The sequence below is a fragment of the Lathyrus oleraceus genome, chromosome 5 (assembly GCF_024323335.1).
Source record: "Lathyrus oleraceus cultivar Zhongwan6 chromosome 5, CAAS_Psat_ZW6_1.0, whole genome shotgun sequence".
NCBI classification, from domain to species: Eukaryota; Viridiplantae; Streptophyta; class Magnoliopsida; order Fabales; family Fabaceae; genus Lathyrus; species Lathyrus oleraceus.
The window spans coordinates 376,604,025-376,629,418 of NC_066583.1; positions in this window are offsets into that span (position 1 = coordinate 376,604,025).

The following is a 25,394-nucleotide window of genomic DNA, read 5'->3' on the forward strand; positions in this document are numbered from 1 at the left end:
TCGAGGGACTATGATTTATCTTGTAGGGACATTGACCTTTTGATCGAAGGGACTATGACTTATCTGTTTAGGGATGATGATGATTTAATCGAAAGGGTCTTTGCTAAGGGTATCCCCACATTCGCGGGACATGACCGTAATATCGGAAGGCAACAAAGAGAGGGTTACCCTAGAGATGCAAGTGTGGAAATGATTGGATTCAGATATATTATCTTGAATTAATTTATCTAAATTCGATTATTTATCTTTCCATGCAATCCTATTAGCATACATCTAGACAGTTATATTCACAGTATGGAAAAATTAAAGTGCGAAAAATAAGACTACGCTATTACATGGCTTCGGGATGGGGGTACATTATTTAAAAGGGGATATAAAATATCTTAATCTTAATTAAAGAGTACAAAATTAAAAGGGCATACCAAATAATAAAACCTAATTAAACTAAAAAGGAAGAAATAAAAAAAATCCTAATTAAATCTATTACATAGAAAGTTCATGACTAATGAAATAAATAAACTAAATTTAAGAATGAATTAAGAATATTTTTAGTCTATAATAATAGAAACTTGTTTTTTAATGAATTTATGGAAAAACTTCGACTAAATTGATAGAAATTTTAAAAGAAAAGAGAAAAAAAAAATAATTAGATTTTTATTATTCAAAATAGCCCATTTTAATTAATTAAGTGATATATGAAAATTTAATTAATAAACTAGATTAAATTATATCCTAGTTTAAATAACTAATATAATATATTAATTAGAATAGAAAAATAGTGGTGAATTAAGTACAGTGGAAAGGGAGTAAACATAGTAAAAACACTTAAAAGCTACCCAGGACCTCTACGTTGCAGTGAAGGAGGAGCTACCAACGAACCATGTTGGTCCATTCGTTATTTATTCGCCTTCATTAAAATATATATTAATTCTACATGGATTTTTCCATTTTTGACACAACACCACCATGCATGTTACAGCTTTCTCTCTTACGGCAAACTACTTTATTTTTTCTCATGTTGTTTCTTTCATGTGAATACAACAAACCTGTAACTTCATCTTATATCAAACCACACAAATAAAATAAGATCATATGTAGTCATCATGCAATAGTAAAAATAGCCATGCACAAATCAAGAAGCTTATATTATTTTACTCATGTATTAGTTCTCTTTACTGCAAGTGATAATGATAAAACAAACCTTACACATACATGTTAAAGACAACCAAGGGTTTATATTATCACCATTATATCATCATCATTATTATGTAATAACATCATGTGAAATAAACATAATCATGCTAGAAACAACACTCATATAATAATAATTAAATGGCAGATATAATTCTTTAATCATGCAAACAAAATTTCTCCAACATGCTATGACATATCAAGAACAGATGCATACCTGAATAAAGCAATATCAACATCCACCCAAACCATGAATACATCATCTCAATATATATATTAAACCAATATTATTCATGCATGAATTAAGGAGTATTGCAAGGTAATCATGCTGGATGCAAATTCCATAATGAACACTTACTGGGGATTTGATTCTTCTAGCTTGCTCACTGTATGTGTGTTGTTCTTATTCAGGCTATGAGTGCTTTATGGTTGCTTCTCTTTTCCCTGCCCGTGAATCTTCTTGCTTCTGCCTTGCCTTGTGTATCTTCTTCTGCTGTATCTCTCCTCTTTTTCCTCTTTCCCTCTTCTCGCTGCAGCCATATGAAGTATTTATAATGATGTGGATTAGGGTTTAACCTTGCTAAATATTTGGATCCCTTCCTATACTTTAGGGTTTAACCTTGCTAAATATTTGGATCCCTTCCTATACTTTAGGAGAGTTAGGGTTTAACCTTACTAAATATTTGGATCCCTTCCTATACTTTAGGAGAGTTAGGGTTTAACTTTGCTAAATATTTATTAAATACAAATATTATTATAAATAATGAATAATTTAAATAAAAATTAATTTAAATTTTAGTTACATAATCTACTTTTAATATATAAAAGTTAATTACCACCATAATTACTTAATTACTCTAATTACAATCCATAATACAACTACTTTCATGTTCCTATAAGTAATTTCGTACTAAACTCTATTTATACTACTAAAAAATATTACCGTTATTTTATTGTTGTTGCAATCTTATCATTCCAAAATGAAATCAATATTCTGAAATCAAATTAATTATTATTGTAGTTTTTTTACCAAATATTATCGTTACTTGATTTTCTTTAAATGACAAAATGAATATTTATTTGTATAATTATATGTTATTAAATTATAACTTTAAAATTAAAAATAACTATATAATATAGTTGATTGATATTAATTGAGTAATTTAATATTATTGTTAATTTACCTACCAATTAATTATTATTATTGTTATTATTATTATTGATATTTACCCGCCATATATGACAAGAATATTTTTAAAATTTAAATAGTATATTTATTATTTGATTTGATTTGATTTAATTGAGATCCAAACTCTATAAATTAAAATCGGTTACTTATTATGAACAATAATATAGGGTCATTCCAATGTCAATCTATTATTAATTGAATTTTACATAGATGTAATTTTGCAATAACACGCTGCCATATTGAATCTTATACCGCTGTTATCTTTGCACTAACATATTTTATCCTTTCAACAGAATAATTATAGTAAATACGTACATTCTGTATACCGAATTATAATAAAAATGCATTAAAATCAAAAGCAATAAAACTGTTTACAGTAAATAAAAATATAGAATAACATCTTAAAATTCTATTCTATTTGATTATTCATTTACTTATTACTAATTTATTTATTATATAAAAATATATCAAATAAAATTTTAAATATATGTTGTGTCATTAGCATTTATTTCAACTTTAGATTTATTATTGATTTTTTATTTCAATGAATTTTTCTTTAAATATTTATGATCATGAAGAAATTAGACTATATTTTTATTTACTGTAAACAGTTTTATTGCTTTTGATTTTAATACATTTTTATTATAATTCGGTATACAGAATGTACGTATTTACTATAATTATTCTGTTGAAAGGATAAAATATGTTAGTGCAAAGATAACAGCGGTATAAGATTCAATATGCCAGCGTGTTATTGCAAAATTACATCTATGTAAAATTCAATTAATAATAGATTGACATTGGAATGACCCTATATTATTGTTCATAATAAGTAACCGATTTTAATTTATAGAGTTTGGATCTCAATTAAATCAAATCAAATAATAAATATACTATTTAAATTTTAAAAATATTCTTATCATATATGGCGGGTAAATATCAATAATAATAATAACAATAATAATAATTAATTGGTAGGTAAATTAACAATAATATTAAATTACTCAATTAATATTAATCACAATTAATATTATTCAACTATATTAAATAGTTATTTTTAATTTAAAGTTATAATTTAATAACATATAATTATACAATCAAAATGATGTTATATATGTGTAACATCAAAGGTTGGATCCTTTTCAGCATTTTGCCACACACCTCTATCAAATTTATATACTTTTTTTTTCAGGTTATTAGGTTTGTAATTTTATAGTCATCTAAATTTGCAGTTACATTAATTTTTGATTTTTTTTCAGTGAAAATGAGTAGAAAGGTTGATTCTGTGAAAGACATCAATGACTCAAAAGAAACTTGGCGTCTTGCTGTTCGAATAATGGATGTTTGGAGTGTTGTGAATAATAAGGGTATTGAACATTTGGAGATGATTGTTATGGATTCCTTGGTAAATTGCTTTTCTTTTTTTAAGTATAAATTTTTGTATGATAGTTAGTAATTACAACAAAATGCTTTTTTGTGTAACATATAAAAAGAAGATTATTTTCATTTTGTTAGGGTGATCGGATTCAGGTTCTTATTCGTCGTGACCATTTACTGAAATGGAAAGAGGTCATTAAGGAGAATATGACCTGCATTATAAACAATGGCAGTGTCTATAACAATGATTTTCAGTGGAAGGTATGTGATCATTCAAAAAAAATTGTGTTTCTTGGTGGTACCACAATGAAGGCAATCGAACTTCAAAATATTCCACCTAAAGGATATTTCTTTAAAGATTTTGGTGAGATACTTCAAGGCAAATGCAAAACCGATAGACTGGAAGGTAATTTAAATTCTATTATAACTTATATAACTTATATATTTGCAAACACATTCAATAATGAACCTTACTTTAATGTAGATATTATTGGTGCTGTTAGTGAGATAAACCATATCCAATCCAACACTCCGGGGAAGAAAGTTGTTGTTTCTGTTGTGCTGAAAGATTTGAAGTAATGCACATTGTTTTCATAACTTATGTGTTTGATAAATTTATATATTTTGCATCACTGAATCCCATCATATAATATTGTTTATTTATATTGCAAAATAGGGGTAATTGCATAAATTGCAATTTATGGGAAATCTATGGATCAAAATTTTTGGCTTACTACAATGATCCTAAAAACAATGGAGCTATTGTAATTCTGCTCACTCATGCAATGGTAAAAGATGGCCAAGGTATTACACTATCAGACTTTATAAATACATAGCTGATTTGTATTTTTCATTATACGTTCAATAATTTTTATATTAATTATACAATTTACAGTGTCAAATGCATGGAGTGGTTCCAAATTGTTGATAAATGAAGACATCCCTGAAATTCAAGATTTTATGTCTAAGTATGGATTTTATTTATTTATTTATATTCAGATTATTATACATAATTTTTAATTTCAAAAACAATCTTATTTCTATAGGTTGCCTACTAATGAACAGAAGGAGAAGCCTACTCAATCTGCAAAATCTCTTTCTAATTGGTCTGGTGGTTCTCAGTATTCGCCAGTAGAAAGGTTTGTTCATAATGCGAAATGTATGTCCTTAAGTCAGTTCTGCAAAATCAAACATGTAAGTTGAATACTATAGAGCCGAATTTATCTTTACTATTACAATTATATTGTTTGCTTTTTGAAATTAATATCATTTTTGATTTGCTTTTAGGAAACTTTATGTGTTACTGTAGCAACCACATTGAAATTTGCTGTCTCAAAGTATGGATGGTTTTATTATGGCTGCACAAGGTGTTCTTCGAAGGCACCTAATCCTGAAAAAGCTTATGAATGTTCATGTGGGCAAAAAGTCGAACAGCCTATACCAAGGTACATATAATCTAGATGAATTGCAAATAAGTTTGGTAATGGATTTGTTATTAATCATATTATTTTCTTTGTTTAAAATACTATAGGTACAAGATTGAGATATATGTTAGCAATGGTGAATCAAAATATCGATTTGTATTCTGGGATTCCGAATGTGCTGCTATACTTGGAATGACTGCTGAATTTATGCATAACTCTATGGTGGAGGTACATTGTTATACATAAGTTAAAATGTTAATAGTTTATCGAGTTGTAAAGTTCGGATTATCACTCATGGTTGATATTTTATTTTTCCATTAGAATGGAGAAGATGATCCAATGGTTTATCCTGATGAGCTTGAAATGCTGTTGAATAAGAAAATGGCTTTTAGAGTTAAGGTGCAGCCAACGTTTTCCCAAGCGTCTGTTTGGAAGCTTTGTGATGATGAAGCCTTTGTTAAAGAGATTGAAAATGACTACATAGTAGAAGACGTATAATATTCACTTAATTCATGTATTATTTAAACATTTAACAAGTATAATAAATATTCGATGTTTCAATGTGCTGAATCAGTCTAAAATTGAATATGCAAAGTTGGTCCCTAACAAAGAAAATTTGGAAACTTCCGCAGTAAGTATCTTCATTTGTTAACATAATAATTTTCTATGATAAATATTGTATTATTATAATTCATTTTATATCTGACAATTAATTTTTTATATTGCAAGCAAACATTATCTGCATCTGGTGAAAATGATCCAGAATCAATCATTCTAATGACTCCGGCTAAGGATGTTGTAATTGCTGACAAGGGTGAAGAAGTTGATTTTGAAGCGTCTGGCGCTACGCAATTATCAGGCACCAAACCATCCAAGAAATTAAAGATAGAACCATCTTCTTAATTAGAATTTTTGGAAATTTGATATTGAAATATATTTTATGAACTTTTTAGCACCAGAATGAGTTTAAGTATGAAGTTGTTAAGAACATGATATGTTTTGGTTGTAGGATGTGTTCTTACTTTTTTGAAGTGTTTATTTTGTGGGATTACAATTGACATTTATATTTCATGCATGGTTTAAAGGATGATAATGAGTATTTAATTCATGTGTGTGAAATTATTCAAAATCCTATGTTGTTATGTTGAACATTGTGTTTTGTGTGTTCTTTCAACTACAAAATTTATATGAGTATCATATCTTTAAATGTTAATAAGTATTTTAGATTGATAACAAAATACGTTGTCATCTTATGAAATATGTGTATACGACTAAATTATAAATAGATTATTGCATGTCATGTTTGGTTTCAGCATGCCTAATGGTGTTAGAAATTAAAAAAACAGTTACATAAAAATTTATTATGAAATCCTTCAAAACTAATTATAGAAAACACATAGAAACACATTTTTTTACAATTTTTTTCAAAGTCTAATACATATGTTAAAATTGCAGGTAGTTCAGAAATGTTGGAGCAATGTTTGAATCTTGCATTCAACTGAATTAAGGATTTATAAAAAAAACAAGGTATAATTATCATATACAGTGAATTGTCTTTTGATTGGTAATGGAAAATCTACATTGTTTGTTTGAAATGATTAAGTTAAGCATGCAACTATACTTTTTACCAATCTCACATCATCATATATAGTATTATAACTCAACATATTTAAATTATTTATTTGCCAAAATATAGTTGGGGGTTGAAATGAATAATTATGTCCACTGCCTCCTTTCTATTGGCTAGGTCAGTGGAGTATTAAAATAATTCAGCCGTAAGATAATTAATGTTATGCATGATTTGTAATAAACCAATAAGAATATCAATTTTTTATACATTTAGTTGTACAAGAAAATGATTGTAAATAATAAAAATGGGCTAAGAAAATGGGCCCCACTAAATCCCACTATATATTATATAAAATATAATTAAAAAATTGATTCAAATATATTAAAATACATTAAAAGAGAGCTTTTTATTGGGTAAGGTGATGTATGATATGAGTAATTTCCAATAGGTGAATTATTTTATGGATTTGGGATAAAAAGAGAATTTTGAAATCTTGAATTATGGTGTGAATTTGGAATAAGAGGTGGATTTCCAAAATATATGGGGTGTTTTGTTGATTTGGGATACAAAGAGGACTTCCATCATTTTGCATAAAATTGGAGCATGTGTTATGTTGATTGAGGTTCATTTTCAAATGAAATGTGTACACAAAAAAATTAAAATTAAATAAAATAAATTGGTCAAATTTAGACTAGATGTGAGTGAAAAATGTGATAAAATAAATTACCTATTTATACTACTACAAAATATTACCGTTATTTTATTGTTGTTGCAATCTTATCATTCCAAAATGAAATCAATATCCTGAAATCAAATTAGTTATTATTGTAGTTTTTTAAGGTTGCGAGCAGGTTTTGAATCATCACTTCCTAAAAGGTTGCGGGCAGGTTTTGTATAAACCCAGTTTTTTAAGGACCAAAGAATTGTACGAAGTTAAATCATTTTTGTTGCTGGACTTATTTCTCACAATTTTAACTAAAATTGTGAACCTTTTGTTTCAATATCTTTTGTTGCATTAAACCTTACTGTATCAATTGCAATTAATTTCAACATTTGATAGTATTCATTACTATATTTTAAAACAAATGAGGTTCTGGTATTTCTTTTACATGGTTTATGTATTTTGGTTAAATAATCATTTATTATGAAGGTTAACATTTGCGCTTTTATACCTCAAATTAGTAACAGATTGGAAAATTTCATCCATTACTAAATAAATATATTTTTATTTCTTATGTCCAAAATCTCAATGATAAATGGAATGTTTATTCATAACATTAACAATGGAATGTTTATTATATATCAATATATCAATAAATTGTAAAAATATTTTTGTATTATATTTTTTGATTATCTCCTTAATATAGTATACAAAAAAATTAAGCAAATTATATTACTATAAATTAATAATGTTTTACTTTATTATGTCCCAAACTGGAAAAAGTTATTTGTGGAAATTTTTTGAACCCATTTATTGATCATTTAACATCCATTACATTAAAAAAAAACTCTTATGCAATAAATTTGTGTACGTTGATCCAACCATATATATATATATATATATATATATATATATATATATATATATATATATATATATATATATATATATATATATATATATATAAACAAAAAAATATATTACATTTTAATTTTTTAAAAATAAATTATTGCACTTGCGCGACCCGTGCGAACGCACGGGTCCTTTACTAGTTGAGTTAAAATTTAAACCTATTTCTATTTTTACTTTCATCATTTAAAAAAAATCAAAATTATTCTTACTTATATCAACCAAAATTATTTTATAATTTATGGGCTTAAAAAAATGTTACTCTTATAAATAAATTTTATTAAGTAAAAAACGTGAACTACTAAATAAATACTATTTATAAATAATGAATAAATGGAACATGAGTCACTAAATTATAAAAAATAGTTATTATAATTTAATGAGCTTTAACAAATAAAATTAATTTAAAATTTTAATTATACAATTAAAATTCAAATCTATTTTTATTTATCATTAAATTAAAACTATTTTATTTATATATAAAATTTATTTATATCATACAGATAACCAAAATTAATATTATTTTTTATATCTGTATCACATAATAAATAAATTAAAATTTATAATTTATATGAGAATGTATGCTAATGAATGAATGTAAATGTGAAATGAATGCCATGCATGAATCAAGTTATCATAAAAATTAACCGGCAAAGTTTGAGGTATGACAGGAGGGAAAATTTTGGGGTATGACAAAGTTCATGTCATGGTTTGGACACTTGTGTAGTAAGAGCTTAAACCTTTCTCACACCTCTGAAAATGAATCGTATTCATACTGACTAAAATTTGTGATTGTAGTTCTTCTCTCCACAAACTCTTCATATGAATAGTATCTCCCCAACATAATTCCACTAAGTATACATTTCAACCATTCCTTTAACCTTTCAGTCAGAGAGAAACCAGACAACTGTAGTTTCACCTGATCAGTAGTGACCTCATTTAGGTTGCACATTGAGCATGTTTCGTAGAACCTAGTCAAATGGTCCAAAGAATCCTTGATGGTCTATCCATCAAATTATTTGTCTCTTAATCCTGACAGTACCAAGCTTTTGATGTCAAATGTCACCGGGTTCGCCAGTTGGAATCCCCATGATATGTGACTGGTATCAGTTCTTTTACAGTAACCCCCCCCCCCCATGTTAGTTGTGGTGAAATTTCCATCTTTTGCTTGCATAAGAAGTTCTTCCTAATTTCAAAATCCCACAGAAGATACGTTGAATCCAAACCTCGCGCAAACACAAACAATACCTCAGCAGCATTGTAGCAATAGAATAAATAAATACGTAACAACTCGAAATTCAAAACTACCCTACAAACATAAAATACGTAACAAAAAACAAATGAATTTTGAAAATAATTTAACATAAATTATAAAGTACCAATTAATAGAAAATGTATGATATAATACCATAAAAATTAAAGGCTAAAAAAATCGCACATTATGCCTTGTTGAAAATATCAACAATCCCTAACAACAGTTCCAAAAACATTATGGACAATTTGCTAGCAAGTATACTAGTGTTGTTATTTCTACTTGATTGACGAAACACACATTAACAAACATGTAATGACTATAAAGTTACATGAAAAATTAACTTAACCGCTACACCTAATCCCTTGGCATGTATCTCACTAGCCTAATCGTTAATTCCCCTACCCCCCAGGTCAATTATACTATTAGACCCAACAATCCAACACGTTAATCCCCAAGTCACAATTCCTAATCATGCTATTCCTAGTCAATTAGTGAATTCACAATTAATGTAGTTCAGATAGATAACCCTAGGGTTAGTAACACTATTTATCAAGATCGATTTGAATGCCATAACAAACAAAAAGCAATACGCACAATCAATAATTGAATAATAACAAAGAGACAAAATAATAACGTTAACATCATATGATCATATGTTCTAATCAATTAAAAATATGTTCATTATCAAATTTGACCTATCTGAAAGGAATCTAGCTACTCATTTTGAAATAGATTAATACCAATAGTTTATATTCGAAGAACATGAAAAATCACTAAAGAAGAAGTTCTCCAATGGCCTTAAAAAGCTCTAAAATATATTCTTTTCTTCACTTTTTACTCCGTGGAATCGACCCCTTTTTCTCCCTCCTCCTTTTCCTTATAAAGTAGCTAAAAACGTGTCAGGAAAATGCAGTAATGCGGGCGTGTTGGATACCAACGCGGGTGCGTTTGGAAATTATTGCAAAAACGCGGGCGCTTTGAATAACAACGCGACCACGTTGAACAAGGGTGCAGGTGCGTTGAACGAGAGTGTAAACGCGTAAATTCTAGAAGTGAATCAACATGTTTTCTCTCTCTCTCTCTCTCTCTCTCTCTCTCTCTCTCTCTATTTTCACTAATTTTCTCACTAAGTGTCGTTTCTTCACCCAAAAGTGCTTTTCCCAACTTTTTTTCCCACTCTTTTACCTCTAACTTGCTCATTTCTTGTCATAATTGGTCAATTTTTATTATTAAATGACGTGCACGGATAGCTCGTCATCACATGTTATAAATGAATGAATGAATTAAATAAAGAATGTAATAAGCAAATAAATGAACATATGTAGAACAAACATAGATGCAATGATATAAAAGTTATAAAGATATACCAATGAGGTTGGTGAATCTATGATTTGCTACAAGACAGTGTTAGTGAAAAAAACTACAAATAGTAAATAACACTAAAATAGAAATCCGAATCTATTTAAAGCACGAGGAATCTAAGATTTAAAATTCCCTACAAATATTGTGAAAAGGTTATGAAGATAATGGTTTTGTAAAAATGTCAGCAAGCTGACTTTTTGTATCAACGTATTAAAAACAATGTCCCATTTTTCAACATGATCTCTAAGAAAATGGTGTCGCATTTCTATATGTTTAGTCCATGAGTGAAGTACCAGATTCTTAGTGAGGCTTTTCGCGCTATTGCTATCACACTCGATCAGAATGTAGCCAAGTTTTAAATCATAATCTAGTAATTGTTGATTTAGCCATAAGACTTGTGCACAACAACTACCAGCGACTATGTATTCAACCTTGGCGGTAGAAAGAGAACCGCTATGGTGCTTGTTACTGTGCCAAGAAACCAAATAGTTTCCAAACAAGTGACAAGTACCACTAGTGCTTTTCCTATCCGACTTGCACCAAGAAAAATTAGAATCTCAAAAACCTACTAAGCTACATGTACTACCTTTAGGAAATCAAAGACCGTGTTGCGAGGTTCCGTTAAGATACCTCAAAATATTTTTTTACCATCTTAAAGTGAGATTCCTTAGGTGACACTTGATATCTGACACATATACACACTAAACATAATATTTGACCTACTCGTTGTTGAATAGAGTAAGGATCCTATAATACCTCAATATTTGGTGATGTCCATTTCAACTCCATTATCGTCTTTGTCAATAAACACATTTGAAGTCATATGTGTTGAGATGCTTTGCGAATTTTGCATGTCGAACTTCTTGAGAAGCTCCCAGCAATACTTTGTTTGACTTATGAAAGTTCCTTCTTCGACTTGCTTGATTTGCAATCTTAAGAAATATGTGAGCTCTCCCATAAGGGACATCTCAAATTCTCTGCGTCAAACTAGCAAACATGTTGACAAAGAGATTCATTAGTAGAAGCAAAAATAATATCATCGACATATATCTGAATTAAAAGAGTATGATTTGCTTTGCCTATGAAAAGAAATAATGCAAAAACCGTTTGATGCAAGGAAAATTTAGTGAAAAATATTTTAATGTAACTAAAACATTATCTTGATGCAAATGAAAAACAATTTTGATGAAGATGAATAAGTCATTTTGATGCATATGAAAAATAGTTTTGATGCAAATGACCATGAATTTGTGTGTTGGATTGGGTTGTGTACTGGGTCACCCAATTTTTTTCCTTTTTTTCTTATATAATTATAAATGATGTGTCATATTGTTTTTTAAAAAATGCTCAAACTATTTTTTTCTTGAATTTTTTAGGCATATTAACGCTATTCTTTTAACATCAAATGTCTAAACATTCTACAAAATTTATAATAAAAATAATCAAAGTGCAATATCATAAATAATTCAAAATCATGACTTACAAAATAAGAGCCTAAAATTGAAGAAATTAAGTATGAATACATCAAAGTTATCATTCATAGAATTATAAAAAAAGAGTCAAGAACATTGTTTAAATATCTTACACAATTCAAAAAGAAGACTTGACTTCAACATTAATATCTTCAACCAAATTTCAATGATAAATATATAAATATTACTTCATATATCAAGTCACTAAGAGGCTTAAAGAACAAAAAACAAATATAGTAGTTAATGGTAAATTTTTTGGATATGGGTTGAGTGGGTTGGGTTTGGGTTTACCCGAAACCCGTATATTTTGAATAGTTTTTTATTTTCGAAAACCATATTGACCCCCTTACCCGTTCAAATCCAATTTTTTGGATCAGTTTGGATGTGTTTGATCGGATTTTATGGGTTTACCCAATCCATGTACACCCCTACTTAGGTACCCGTGTTATTTTACCACTAGGAACTGAACATTCCTAATATGACAAATAGGTCGAATGTATTCTCTATCACCACAATAATGACATACAACTTTAGATGAATTACATTTTCTATTTATTTTTGTAACATGAGGGGTTTTCTTAAAAACAATCCCTCTATCACTTGAAGAAGTAGAACTAGTAGTAGATAGTGTCAAAAATATTAAAATGCTCATCAACTAGAGAGGTAATCGCCTCTTTAGAGGAATCTAAAGCGTAATTAAGATTATTAATCTCCTTTTCAGGGTTTTCAATCATTTTCTTTTGGAGAGAAATTTTATTAAAAGCATTTATAGAATCCGCATATATATCATCAAACACTTTTGACAATTCTTTATTTGAAGGTTCACTTTCAGGATAAAAAAAATATACCTGCGAGTCTTTACCTTTCTTTCATGCCATCAAACATAAGTTAGCATATTCATCATCTAAGATTGAGAAAGAATCTTATGAGGAGCTCTCATCCTATTCTTCCCACACGATATAGGATTTACGACCTTTTGCACTTTTTCCTTTTGTCTTGTAGAATACCTTATCCTTCTTTTTATGATGTTTAGTGAGACTTGGACAAGTAGTTCTAAAATGTCCCAATTTTCCGCATTCATAACATGTGATATCATCATCCTTTTTCTTGTGTTATATTTTACGTGGGTGATCATTTTTGAAGTTTACTGAACCTTTGTCGGAATGTTTGAGCTTGTTTCTTTTCAACTATCTATTGTAACATCTAACAAATAAACACATCTCTTCTTATTTAGGAGGTTCTTCGTTAGAATTATCTCTTTCTTCCTTTGAATACTTTGCTTTAGATGATGAAGCTTTCAAAGGAAGATCCATTTTCTCTTATTTTACCTTCTATTTCTTTTTTGACTTTACTTCACTATCTGCAAGTCATTTCATCTCATTTTTAGGTTCATCAAGTTTCCCAAACAGATTTGTGTTGTCCAAAGTACTAATATCATTAAATTCTTTTATGGAGGCAGCTATTGGCTGCCATTCCTTGCATATAGACCTTAATATTTTGTTAGCATAATCTTTGTTGGAAACAGATTTACCTAAGTTGTTTAGTTTGTTGATTAAATGGAGGAATCTAGTCTGCATGGAATCCACAGATTCTCCGGGTTCCATATGAAATAATTCAAACTCCTCAGTTAGCATGTTGATCTTAGAATCCTTGACTTCCCCAGTTCCCTCATAAAGGGTTTCTAGAGTGTCCCACATAGGTTTTTCTCTCTTATGATGTGAAATTGAGTATAATACTTTCATGCTTAAAGCTGAGATAAGTATGTTCATTGCTTTCAAATCATATAAGGCATTTTTGGTTTCATCGTCCGTCTAATCCCTTGGGTGTTTAGCAACATCACCGTCGCCTTTCGGGATAAAAGAACCATCGGTGTCTGCTACCCATAGATTTTTATCAATATATAGTAAATGTGCATACATGTTTTCTTTCGAATAAGCATAATTCTCGCCTTTAAAAACCGGTACTCTATTATATGCTCCATTTGGATCATTGTCATCCATATTCCAAAACTTTTGAGTCGCTTAGACCTAATAAAAAGACCAACTTTAAGGATAATTATAGGATAGGAATACAGAGTAGATAAATGATCTTGAAGGAGGTGAATAAACCCTTTTCAAAAATTTGACTGATACTCAAAGTGAGATATCAGAGTTCTACAAACGTGCGAAAGTCTTAAATAAAAATTAGAGAGATTATGCTTGTATTGGAAATCAATAATGATTACAGACAGACAAACGAAAAATACCACAAATTGTTCGAAGACAATACATAAAAAATTGCTAGCTATACTGAATTATTAAATTATAAACTACACGAGATATGTCCTTTACAAAAATTAAATTATTGTAGGATTCTAACACCACTAGTCTACAGATTCTAATCACTAATAAAACTCAATTAGGTTCCAATTCTAACAAAACCTACACTTAAGTAATAAATTAGTACCAACAGGAATTAACGATAAACTATGCTAAGAAACCAACAACCTGTATATGCAGTAGGCTACAAAAATTAAATGATATATATATATATATATATATATATATATATATATATATATATATATATATATATATATATATATATATATAGAGAGAGAGAGAGAGAGAGAGAGAGAGAGAGAGAGAGAGAGAGTACATCAGGATGTATAATTGTTTGGCTTTATCCTCCTCCTAGAAGCCTACACCACTCTTCAATGGTTTCCTACTTGAACTTGTTTTCTTCCACTATATTTTGATAAATATTAAGCGAGTTCATACAATCACCAATCCACAATACTGCTAAGAAAAATAAATCTCCTATCTGGATCTTAACTTGTATACAACTTAATGACAACCTTTTCTGCAAAATGTTTACTAGATTGTCACTTCTTGAATCTTATAGTTCCACCAATCTGCTCACAGTCTTCATGTGTGGCAATCACCCCTTAATCTCACCGATTTCTTGAGCGATGAACTATCCAAAGATTGAGTAGGACTCCAACTTATTTGTAGCCTTCCACATATTCACTATCAAGGTCAACTTGGAGAGAAGAATCTTCTTATTCTCACTTGAATTTGTCACTACCAATGGCAACAGCCACAATCCTGCAAGCTTTATGAAAATCTTAACCAAAACTTCAACAACAGTTAGTCTCAAGCCATCGCCCCCCTCAATAATTACAAATATCTCATGTTCAAGATATGAAATGAAAATTAGAGGTTGAAGATGAAAGAATTTATGTTTGCAAGAGTCTTTCAGTTTTCGAAATTAGAGGGTTGTTAAAATCACAATATAGATTATGAAATTGCTTAATGAAAATAAGATGACAAAATGAATTTTTATGTTCTGGAGATTATGCTCAAAATAGGTGAAAATGGATTGTTAGATTCGAGTTAAGAACATTTCATGATTTGAGTCAAGAGAACTAGTAGAGAAACAATATCTCATAAATAAAAGCTACCCATTTCCCATGATTCGAGTCAGTTGTAAGCTTGATTTGAGTAATGAAATCTCATGATTCGAGTCATGTACAAAGCTTGATAAGAGTCAAACTGGACAAAGAGAAATAAGAAAAATGTGGAAAGCATTATGATTTGAGTCAATTAAAAGTTTGATTCGAGTCAAATTGGGCAGTGGCTAACAGGAGGCGTGTGATCCGAGTCAGTGCAACCTGTGGTTAGAGTCTCAATGTTGCATGATTTGAATCGGGTGTAAGATGCAATTCTCATAAACACCGAAAACTATCTGTTCTCCCCAAATTGATTTTATCTGAGTCATGGAATGTAAGTGGCTAGAGTCATACACATCAAAGCTCAATATTTCAAGTTTTTCAAAATAACTTGAGATTTTACTTCCCACATAACTTGAACCAACTTTAAATATGGTATTTGTTCCATTAACTCAAGCAATTGACTAAAAGCATAATGATCATACTCAAATACAAACAATTCAATTATGCATGCTAAAACAAATCAATTAAAAACTTGATTAAGAGATGTGCAATCATGAAGGAGACTCAATAAACAATAACAAATGAAATGAAAGAGATAAGATAAGCAACAAAAGTATATTATGGTTCTCCCCCTTAACATATTAGAGACATGCAACTTCAGGAACAATTATTGTTTATGTTGAAATCATGTATGAAGTTAGCTCTTCAAAGAGGACAAGTAAAATGAGACAAAGCCCAAGTATCAATACACTCCATATGAAGAAAACAATAGCTAGAATGACAATGATTATAAGAATAATTGAGCCAACCTATAAGGATTTATCATATAAGCCTAAATTATAAATCAAGGAGTAGAAATAGTGATGGGTGGAAATGGTGATGAGTTAGGATGAAAATGAAAAGAATAAGGTCGTTGTACTAATGGAGGCATATTTATATATCAAAGTTAATGAAGCAACTATGTGGGTAAATAAGGAGTTATATACATTTGACAAAATAAAGTAGACAAAAGTTTAATGGCTTGGATGACAAAGGTGCTGGACAATTTTGAAGAGGGTGTGATTTCGAATCTTGCCACTTGCAGAAATTTATTTTACAAATTGACCATTGAATAATTGACACGTGAAACTCTTAATAATTTAATAAATAATACTCAAATTATGAATTAATAATTATATTAAATAAAATAATATGTTTTTTCAAAAATGTGACATGGTAGAAATTTTGTGACGTGGTGCCACATAGGATCTGCCACATCATGTCCACATCACAAGTTCTGGTGCCAACTAAACAAACTAGAGGGGGACCACCAAAAATAAAGAAATATGAAAAAAAGATCAAAAAATTGATTTTTTTAAAGGGGGACTAAAAAATTATAAAAATTAAAATAGGAGTTTAGGAACCCAGAATGAATTCAGTTGGATAGTTGATAATCTCGAATGGTGGCGCTCAATCAAAGATTAATTGAGTTGGATAATTGATGATCTTGAACAGTGGTGTTGATCTTCTTTATGAAGGCGCGGGGTGGATCTGCATGGTTAACACTCCAATGCCCAAGTTAGTTCAAGTTCTAAGATGAGTGTAGTGAAAAGTGGAGATCATATGTATCTTGGTCTTTGCATGTGAACTCATTTTATATCTTGAGTTAAGTGGAGTGGATTTGAAATGGATTGGGCGTTAGTCATTTTCCTTTGGACGGTCCAGAACATTTTCCCCCAATGCTTTTTCGGGCACTAAAGGAGTTAGGGGAAGCCTTAATTGATGTTGGCCGACCTCCTAGACATTGCCTAATGTGTAATGGAATTGAAAAGCTTGGAACAATTGAAGAATTAATGAGGAATAAGTGCATTAAATATGGTGTCGTGATTGAAACTTTATGTAGCCATGTTATGACACGTGGAGGGATGTGACTAGTTAGGGTATGTCACAGTTTACAATGCACTCGATTTGGTGTGTATCCACAAGGGGAAATATAGTCGTTGATCTTATGACTTATTTTTCTAGTTGGTTTGAACCCTTCAGTTGCTGCTTATAAATAAGGTGAACAGAGTATTTGGAAGTTTCACAACCATTGACATTCAAACTTGTAGTTACTTTCTAAAAAACTGTCTTTGTTTCCTTTTCCATGGGAATATTATTAGAGGCGATCTTCGAAATTTTTATCAAAGCTTATTCCTTCCTTCCTATTTTCTTGATCCATTAATATCACATAATGTAAGACCCCAATTTTGACCCTAAGATCCCTCATGCAATTGCATCATAAGTATTAGCATTGGGATCATACCTTGGCATCCTCCTTACCCCTAATTCATTGGGTTTGTTTTGGGAGAGATCACCAAACACTATGTAATTGTATCATACTTGTATATTATCATTTTACTAACCAAAATACCAAAAATATGTCTTTGCATTTGCCTAACTCTTTTGTAGGTATGGCATAAGCTCCATTGATTTATCAAGTTCATATCTAGGGTTTGAGACCCTCATGGTAAAGAGCACAACCATGAATTGATCCAAGAATGGTTATGGGCATCATATATGAGTTACATTAATTCCTACATGTTATATTGATCAAGTTTTCTTCAAGAGTTTAAGGGTGATTTGCCTTGGAAACCCTAGTTTGACTGGGTATCTTGAGTAACTTCTCCAACAAGCTATCTTACAAATTGATCAAATTTCTCAAGGGAAACTTCAAAATTAATCATCTTATGAATATATTATCTACAATGAACCAAGAAAGTCCAAAGAATTAAAGGTTAGCAAGTTGATTGATGGTGGTTGTCCAGATGAATTCATCTGATCAAAACTAGGTCTCCCTAGACCCTATCTCCTACAATTTTCACCATATGAAAATGATTCCAAGAGCAAAGTTACTCTAAATGACATTCCAAACAACTTTCATGTTGAGATCTAGAGCTAGGTTTACTTGGAAAATCATTTTGTATGTTGAAACATTATAGGTCATTTTGTCTAAACCCTAATTTGAAAGTCAACTTCCCAAGACCATAACTTGCTCAATTTTTATGAGATGAAATATTTCCATGTTACAAAATCAAATTCAAGATGTCTAATTAAACTTTTATGTTTGGAGTGAGATCTAATTCAACTTTTATGAGCGTGTGATATGAGGTTACATATAGGTCACTTTTGACCTATACCATTGAACAAGTGATTTTTCCAAACTTCAAAAATGCATAACTCTAACATACCAAATCCATATGACACGAAATTGGTGACCATTTTGAAGGTCTTTGAAAGAGATACAAGTTTGATAAAGACACTTTTCTCATTTGAAGCTCACATAAAAAGTTAAGCATGGTGGAATATTGAGATATATGGCTTGATACTTAGAATTTTTTTTGATATGTTGAAATTTCCAAACTTCCGCTTCAAAATTCATCATAATACAAGCTTCAAATGGAAAAGTGTTGAACATGAAAGTTGTTCCTCTTGATCTAAACTTTCCAAAAATTCCAAATTCATCCATTTTGGATAAGGTTTGAATAGGCTGCGCATTACTTGAGCATTGCATCATCATTTGGCAAAAATCAAACTTCAAGCTTCCATGTACAATTGCCTAGCACTCCAATTTGATTTCAGACTTGTTCACACTCAATTATGGATCAAATGAAATGATCTCATGGGCCTGTACACGCCCATGCACACATGCATCACTCATTGCCAATTTTGGAAACTCATTTGGAAGGTGCAAATATCACATGATTCAACTATAAATAGAGCTCCATATGCTAAGAATTAGGAACCCCTTCGCGCCAGCTTTGATCCCAAACACCAAACCCTTCCATTTGAGAGGATAATCCTTAGAATTTCCTTTGGAAATTGAGTTGGAATCTCACTATTTTGAGATTCAAAACTCCGGGGATCCAAGACCTTTTGTGCATTCTAATCTACTTCTGCAAGCATACTGAGCAAGATCAAGCACGAGCCAAAGCAAGAACAATTGAATCCAGTCCTGCATTGAAGGTATTTTCCAGAAAATTTCATCTCTTTGATTCTCTCTCTATTCCACTCAATTCTCTTGGATCTGTGGTTGTATGAAGTCCTACCAATGTAGGCAAGAAGATTGAGTTGCTTAGAGGTCAAAACGAAGCAACTCAGTTGACACACCTCAAAATTCAACTTCTCATATCTTTCTATATATGTGGAGTTAGTTAAAATTGAGGTCAGATTCGTGCTCTACGCCATTTTTTCTTTCAGATCATGTCCTCCTTTTTTATTTTCTTGATGGTGATGAGTGAACCAGTCTGGCCAGGATCATCGGAGAAGATGATCGGCCTTTAGACGCCGGCAATGCGCTAGAAGTGTTCAGAGCCATTGATTTGGTTCAAATTGTTTTAATCTCGTGCGTTGTTTTTAAATACCAAGCCTATGCCGCGTTGACTGCAGTGCACCATGGAACGTGCGCTTCTGGCCACTTGATTTGCCACCTCAATTAATGAGGGAAATCAAGTGGTCCATGTTTTTTGTTATTTTTCTGATTTTCTTTTATTCCTTTTATTTTCATTAATTCATATTAATTTTAATATTGATCCAAAAAATATGAGAGTTTCACAAAAAAATTCAAATAATTTCCTCTTTCATATTCTGAATTAAAATTATTTTTTGGATCATTATTAATATTTTTCATGATTTAATTGATTTTGTTATTATTTTTAATTGTTTAAAAATACTTTTAAGTCTTTGAAAATTCTGAAACTTTTTCTCCAAGGTCCTTTGACCTTGTTTGACCTATGATAAATCTCATGTCCATTTATTTGGTGTTTTGATGAGGTTTTAGGAATTTGACAAACCATATTTAATTTAAATGCCTTATTTTTGTTTTTTTAATTTGAATAAATGTCAAATAATTTTGTTGACCAATTATGATGACTTGTTTGAGTTTGACTCTTGTTGTTGGGCCTTGGTCAAGGTTGATTTGACTTTGTCAAGTTAATATCATTGGATTTAGGGGATTTATGGAATGTACATTCCATCTCCCAAATGAATGGATGATATTAATTTGCTAAAAGTCCTCATTTGATCAATTTGAGTTTTGATCCATTCCATTCCCTCTTCATCTCATTCCCATTCTTTATGCACTCATCTCATTTGGCATATGATATCTCAAAGTCCTAAAGCTAGTTGATTGAAAAAATAACATGAGTATGGATGAGATTAACCCACCTCTTTTGCATATTTATTTTTGTGTGTGGTATGTTTCATGAGCATATTCCATTATACTATGTCTCTAACATGTATTAACACCAAAATTCTATTATCCGACCTCAAATAGTTGTGACTTCTACATAAGTCCAATTACGATTGCTTAACATAGCGCTAAATTTGTGACACAAAAGGAATATCATTCTAGTTAGTGAGATTGTAAGTCTCCCCTCTTTCATGGTATTGTGTGGAAACTTGACCTTTTTTCCTTCCTTTGGAAGATGTCTTGGCTCAAGGATCCATGCTTGTGATAAGTGGGTTGAGTGTTCTCCAAAGAATGTCTTAAAATGAAAAGCAAAAGCAAAACAATACTAACTTCTAATTCATTAACAACTAACTTTTAATTTCAAGCCATTTACTTTAATGTCATTTAATCTTAGCCTTATTTATTTGCCATTATTCATACCATTCTAATTATTTATGTTAATGCAATTTTCACTTTGTCCACTTGGACCATATTGTGTGATATATATTGTTTGTGTATACTTTGTTTGTTTGTGTGGTCTTTGACCATTAATGTACATAATAACAACAAAAAACCCTAAAAAACTTTTGTGTGGATTGTTGGCTTGATCTTGGACAAATGGACTTAGAACCTAGGCAACATTCCTATGCTAAAAGACTTGGTGAATGCCAACTTATTGATAAACCAAATGCTTGCAATTTGAAACTTTATCTGATACATCATTCAAGATCCCTTTGAGTTCATCTGCAACATGATCATTGTGAAGCTGTCATTTTGAACCTGTGACTTGTGGAATCTATTTGTTACATGGGCTAATCTTGAAGAGGATCATGGAATGGCTAAAGCTTGGATGTGGCTATCTTTATTTGATGCCTTTTCTCTTCAAGATAATATAATTGTGCATTTGTGTGTTGCTTGATTCTAAATGTCCAAGGGAATTCTGGGTTTTCTATTGACATTCTTGTCTATTGGATTGCTACCCATTTGGTCAGATCTTTTCAACTCTTAACTTCTAATTTTGTGCATAGGATTAGTCTCTTCATCTTCTCCCCATTTCTTTAATTTCAAAATCTCTCCCTCCCTTTTCAAAATCTTCTTTGTTTGAACTTATTTTGTTCTAAACTTTGACCACTTTGTAAAAAGATAGAAACTTTGGCCTTATGCCATTGCATTTTCAAATTTCTTTTCTTAAATCAAACTTGTCAATAAACTTAACTTTACTTGACTTAAAATTTCAAAAGGCCAAAAAAGAACTAACTCATTCAAACCATTTTTGGGCATTTGTGCATATCAAACTTAATTTTGTTAAAATCAATGCATCCACTTTGAAATTTGTATCACGAACTACGAGGTTTTGATCCCTCATTTTTATGTTGGTACGTAGGTACAAGATCGAAGGTCTTGCCAAACACAAAAATATAATTAATGAATTATTTTTTAATCCCCCCATTCTATTTGTCTGTAAACATCATTTTGTACCAAATACATATGCACACAAAAAGGACTCCCTAGGAGTACCTAGGACACTTTGGGTGCTAACACCTTCCCTCTGTATAACCAATCCCCTTACCTGTAATCTCTGACATTTTATTAGTTTTGATTTGAAAACTTCTTACTATTGGGGTTTGTTCGTACTTTCTCCCTTTTCCCTTGGAAACAATAAAAGCGCGGTGGCGACTCTTGTTATTTGATCTCTAGCTTATCCATAGCTTGATGATCATGAATTTACCGCTACAGAAATTAAGTGGCGACTCTGCTGGGGAGTAGTCTCCAGTGGGTTTAGCCTACTCTTTGTGTGTATGTATTTGTATATATGTCATGTTTGTATATATGTATGTATGATATAATCTGCTTGTTGTGCTTGATGATCTCTGAGTGGTGAGATAAGTTCTAACCCGAACTTGAGTGCAATTAAGATAGGAGGATGGTATAGTCATGTTTGACTTGTGTGGAGTAGTCCTTAACAAGTTGGCTTGATATCCATCTGCTCAGTGGAGACTCTTTTGGATTTGGAAATGTCACACAAGTATTTGTGGTTAGGCATTACTATCTCTAATTTGGGTCTGAGAAGCTGAGGACCGTAGAATATTTACCCCCTCTTGGCCTATTTAGGACGTAGTGCGGAAACCGTTCAAGTGTAGACTTGATAACAGTTGTTACGCGATACTACACTCAGACGAGTTTCTCTTGAGAATATTATGGGTCGATGAGTCAGTCATCTTAACCTGTAATATCCGATAGATGGAATTAAGACTCTGGGAACTTTTTAGAACATGATCTATAGGGTTTTTATCCTTAGTTCACTCCTTTGGGATGGTTCTTACCCAGACTCCATGCTCGTGACTTGCAACAAACCCTTGATTCTTGGTTGATCCAATCAAGTCTTGTCGATATCAATGGAACTTGGGTGTTGATAAGGTGTAAACCATAATCCACCAAAATGGATGATTGATCTTGACAATGACTTGATTCATCCCTTGAACTTTGCTTGCCTTGTGTGTGATCCCTTATTTGTGATTGTTGCATTCATGCATTCATGCACATCATAACATTCATCACATGAAAGTTTCAAGGAACTAAGGTATTATTTGCAAATATTTTCAGACCATGGATTGTGGACGAAGGAACACTAAGAAGTACAATTTCAGATGTCCCAACTTGAAAGAGTTAAGGAAGCTAGCATCTTTTGTATTATATCCCTTGGACTTCAAACAACATCACGGGAAGCTTCTGTCTATCTTGTTTGCTGATGTGGTTGAAGGACTCTTGAGTGTATTGGTGCAGTTCTATGATCCTCTCTACCGTTGTTTCACTTTCCCAGATTTTCAGCTTGTGCCTACATTGGAGGAGTATTCTCATCTTTTGGGGATACCTATTTCTACTACAGTGCCTTTTAGTGGATTGGAGGAGATTCCCTGATCTAGTATTATTGCTGAAGCTCTTCACTTGAAGAAATCTGAGATAGATGCTCATTGGGTGAAGAAAGGAGGATTGTTTGGGTTGCCATCTGATTTCCTCATCAAGGAAGCTACTGCTTTTGCTCAAGCTGGTAGTGTGGATGCTTTTGAAGCTATCTTTGTGTTGCTCATTTATGGATTAGCTTTGTTCCCTAACTGTAGCACCTCAAATTTGCACCCTACCTTGTGTACATACATTTTCATGATTAGGTCATTAACATAACATAGTCCATTGCATAGCATTGCATAGCCATTTGCCCAAGTGCAAGCCATTCAGAAGAATTAGGTCAAACTGGCCAGGAGAATCAGTCAAACAAGCAAGCATGTGCTATTTTCATTGGGACAAAGCCCTATGGTTGATTTATCAAGTGCATATGGTCTAAGGATCATTGTGAAGTGGTTTGGCCAAAGATTGGATGCTCAGAAGTCATCAGTCAAGCGGAATTTCAGCTGGAACCATAGAAAGTCAATTGTGGTCAACTGTGCCTGATTTTATGGATTGGAAGATGTGAGATGGTTTGAAAGGCCTCATTCATGTCCATATAAGTCCCATTTGACATATCAAAGACCAAGGTTGAAGAATTGGAGGTCAGACAAAAAGTTTCCAAAAATAGCAGGTGACCTGTAATTTCAGCTGCCCAAAATGGAAAGTTTTTCTCCCCAAAATTACTTCATCATACAAGCTTCAAATGGAATTTTGTCCAACATGAAAGTTGAAGATCTTGATCTCACCATTCCAAAAAGTCCAAGAACTTGAAATTCCCATGTGTGGTTGGTAAGATATGGTCCATTCATTTTCAGAAAATGCCCAAATTCAAAGTGCCATAACTTTCACATGGAATGGCCAATTTGGTTGATTTTTCTTTGAGCAAACCACATTTCATATGATCTTTCATGGTGCATAATCAAATTTCATCAAAAACTCTCATAGCAAAATGCCATTTTTTAAGTGAACACATTTGCATTTTTTAGCATGACATGGTGATTTTGAGAAATACATTGAATTTGCACATGAGACCTCTTCTAACACATTCCAAATGATATTTTTGACTTGTGAGAACTGGTTTTGAGCTGAAAAATGGACTGGTTTAAAAAAGGGCATATTGGACCTAACACTTGAAAATGCACATTACACTAATCATTCCAATTTTGCTAATCATGATTAAATTTTGGATTAGGGAGAGGTATATAGTCCTAATTGTAACTGTTTTTCAGGATCACTAATCATTTTCTCAGATCCAAACAGAAAATTCCAAGATTTCTCTCACTTTTTCTTCAAACTTTCTTCAACTTTTTTTCAGATTTTTCATTGAATTCATCACTGTTTGGTTGTGTTCTTGCTAGTATTTTCATTTGTAGGTGGAATCTCACATCTGTTTTCATCCAATCATGGCCATGGCATCGAA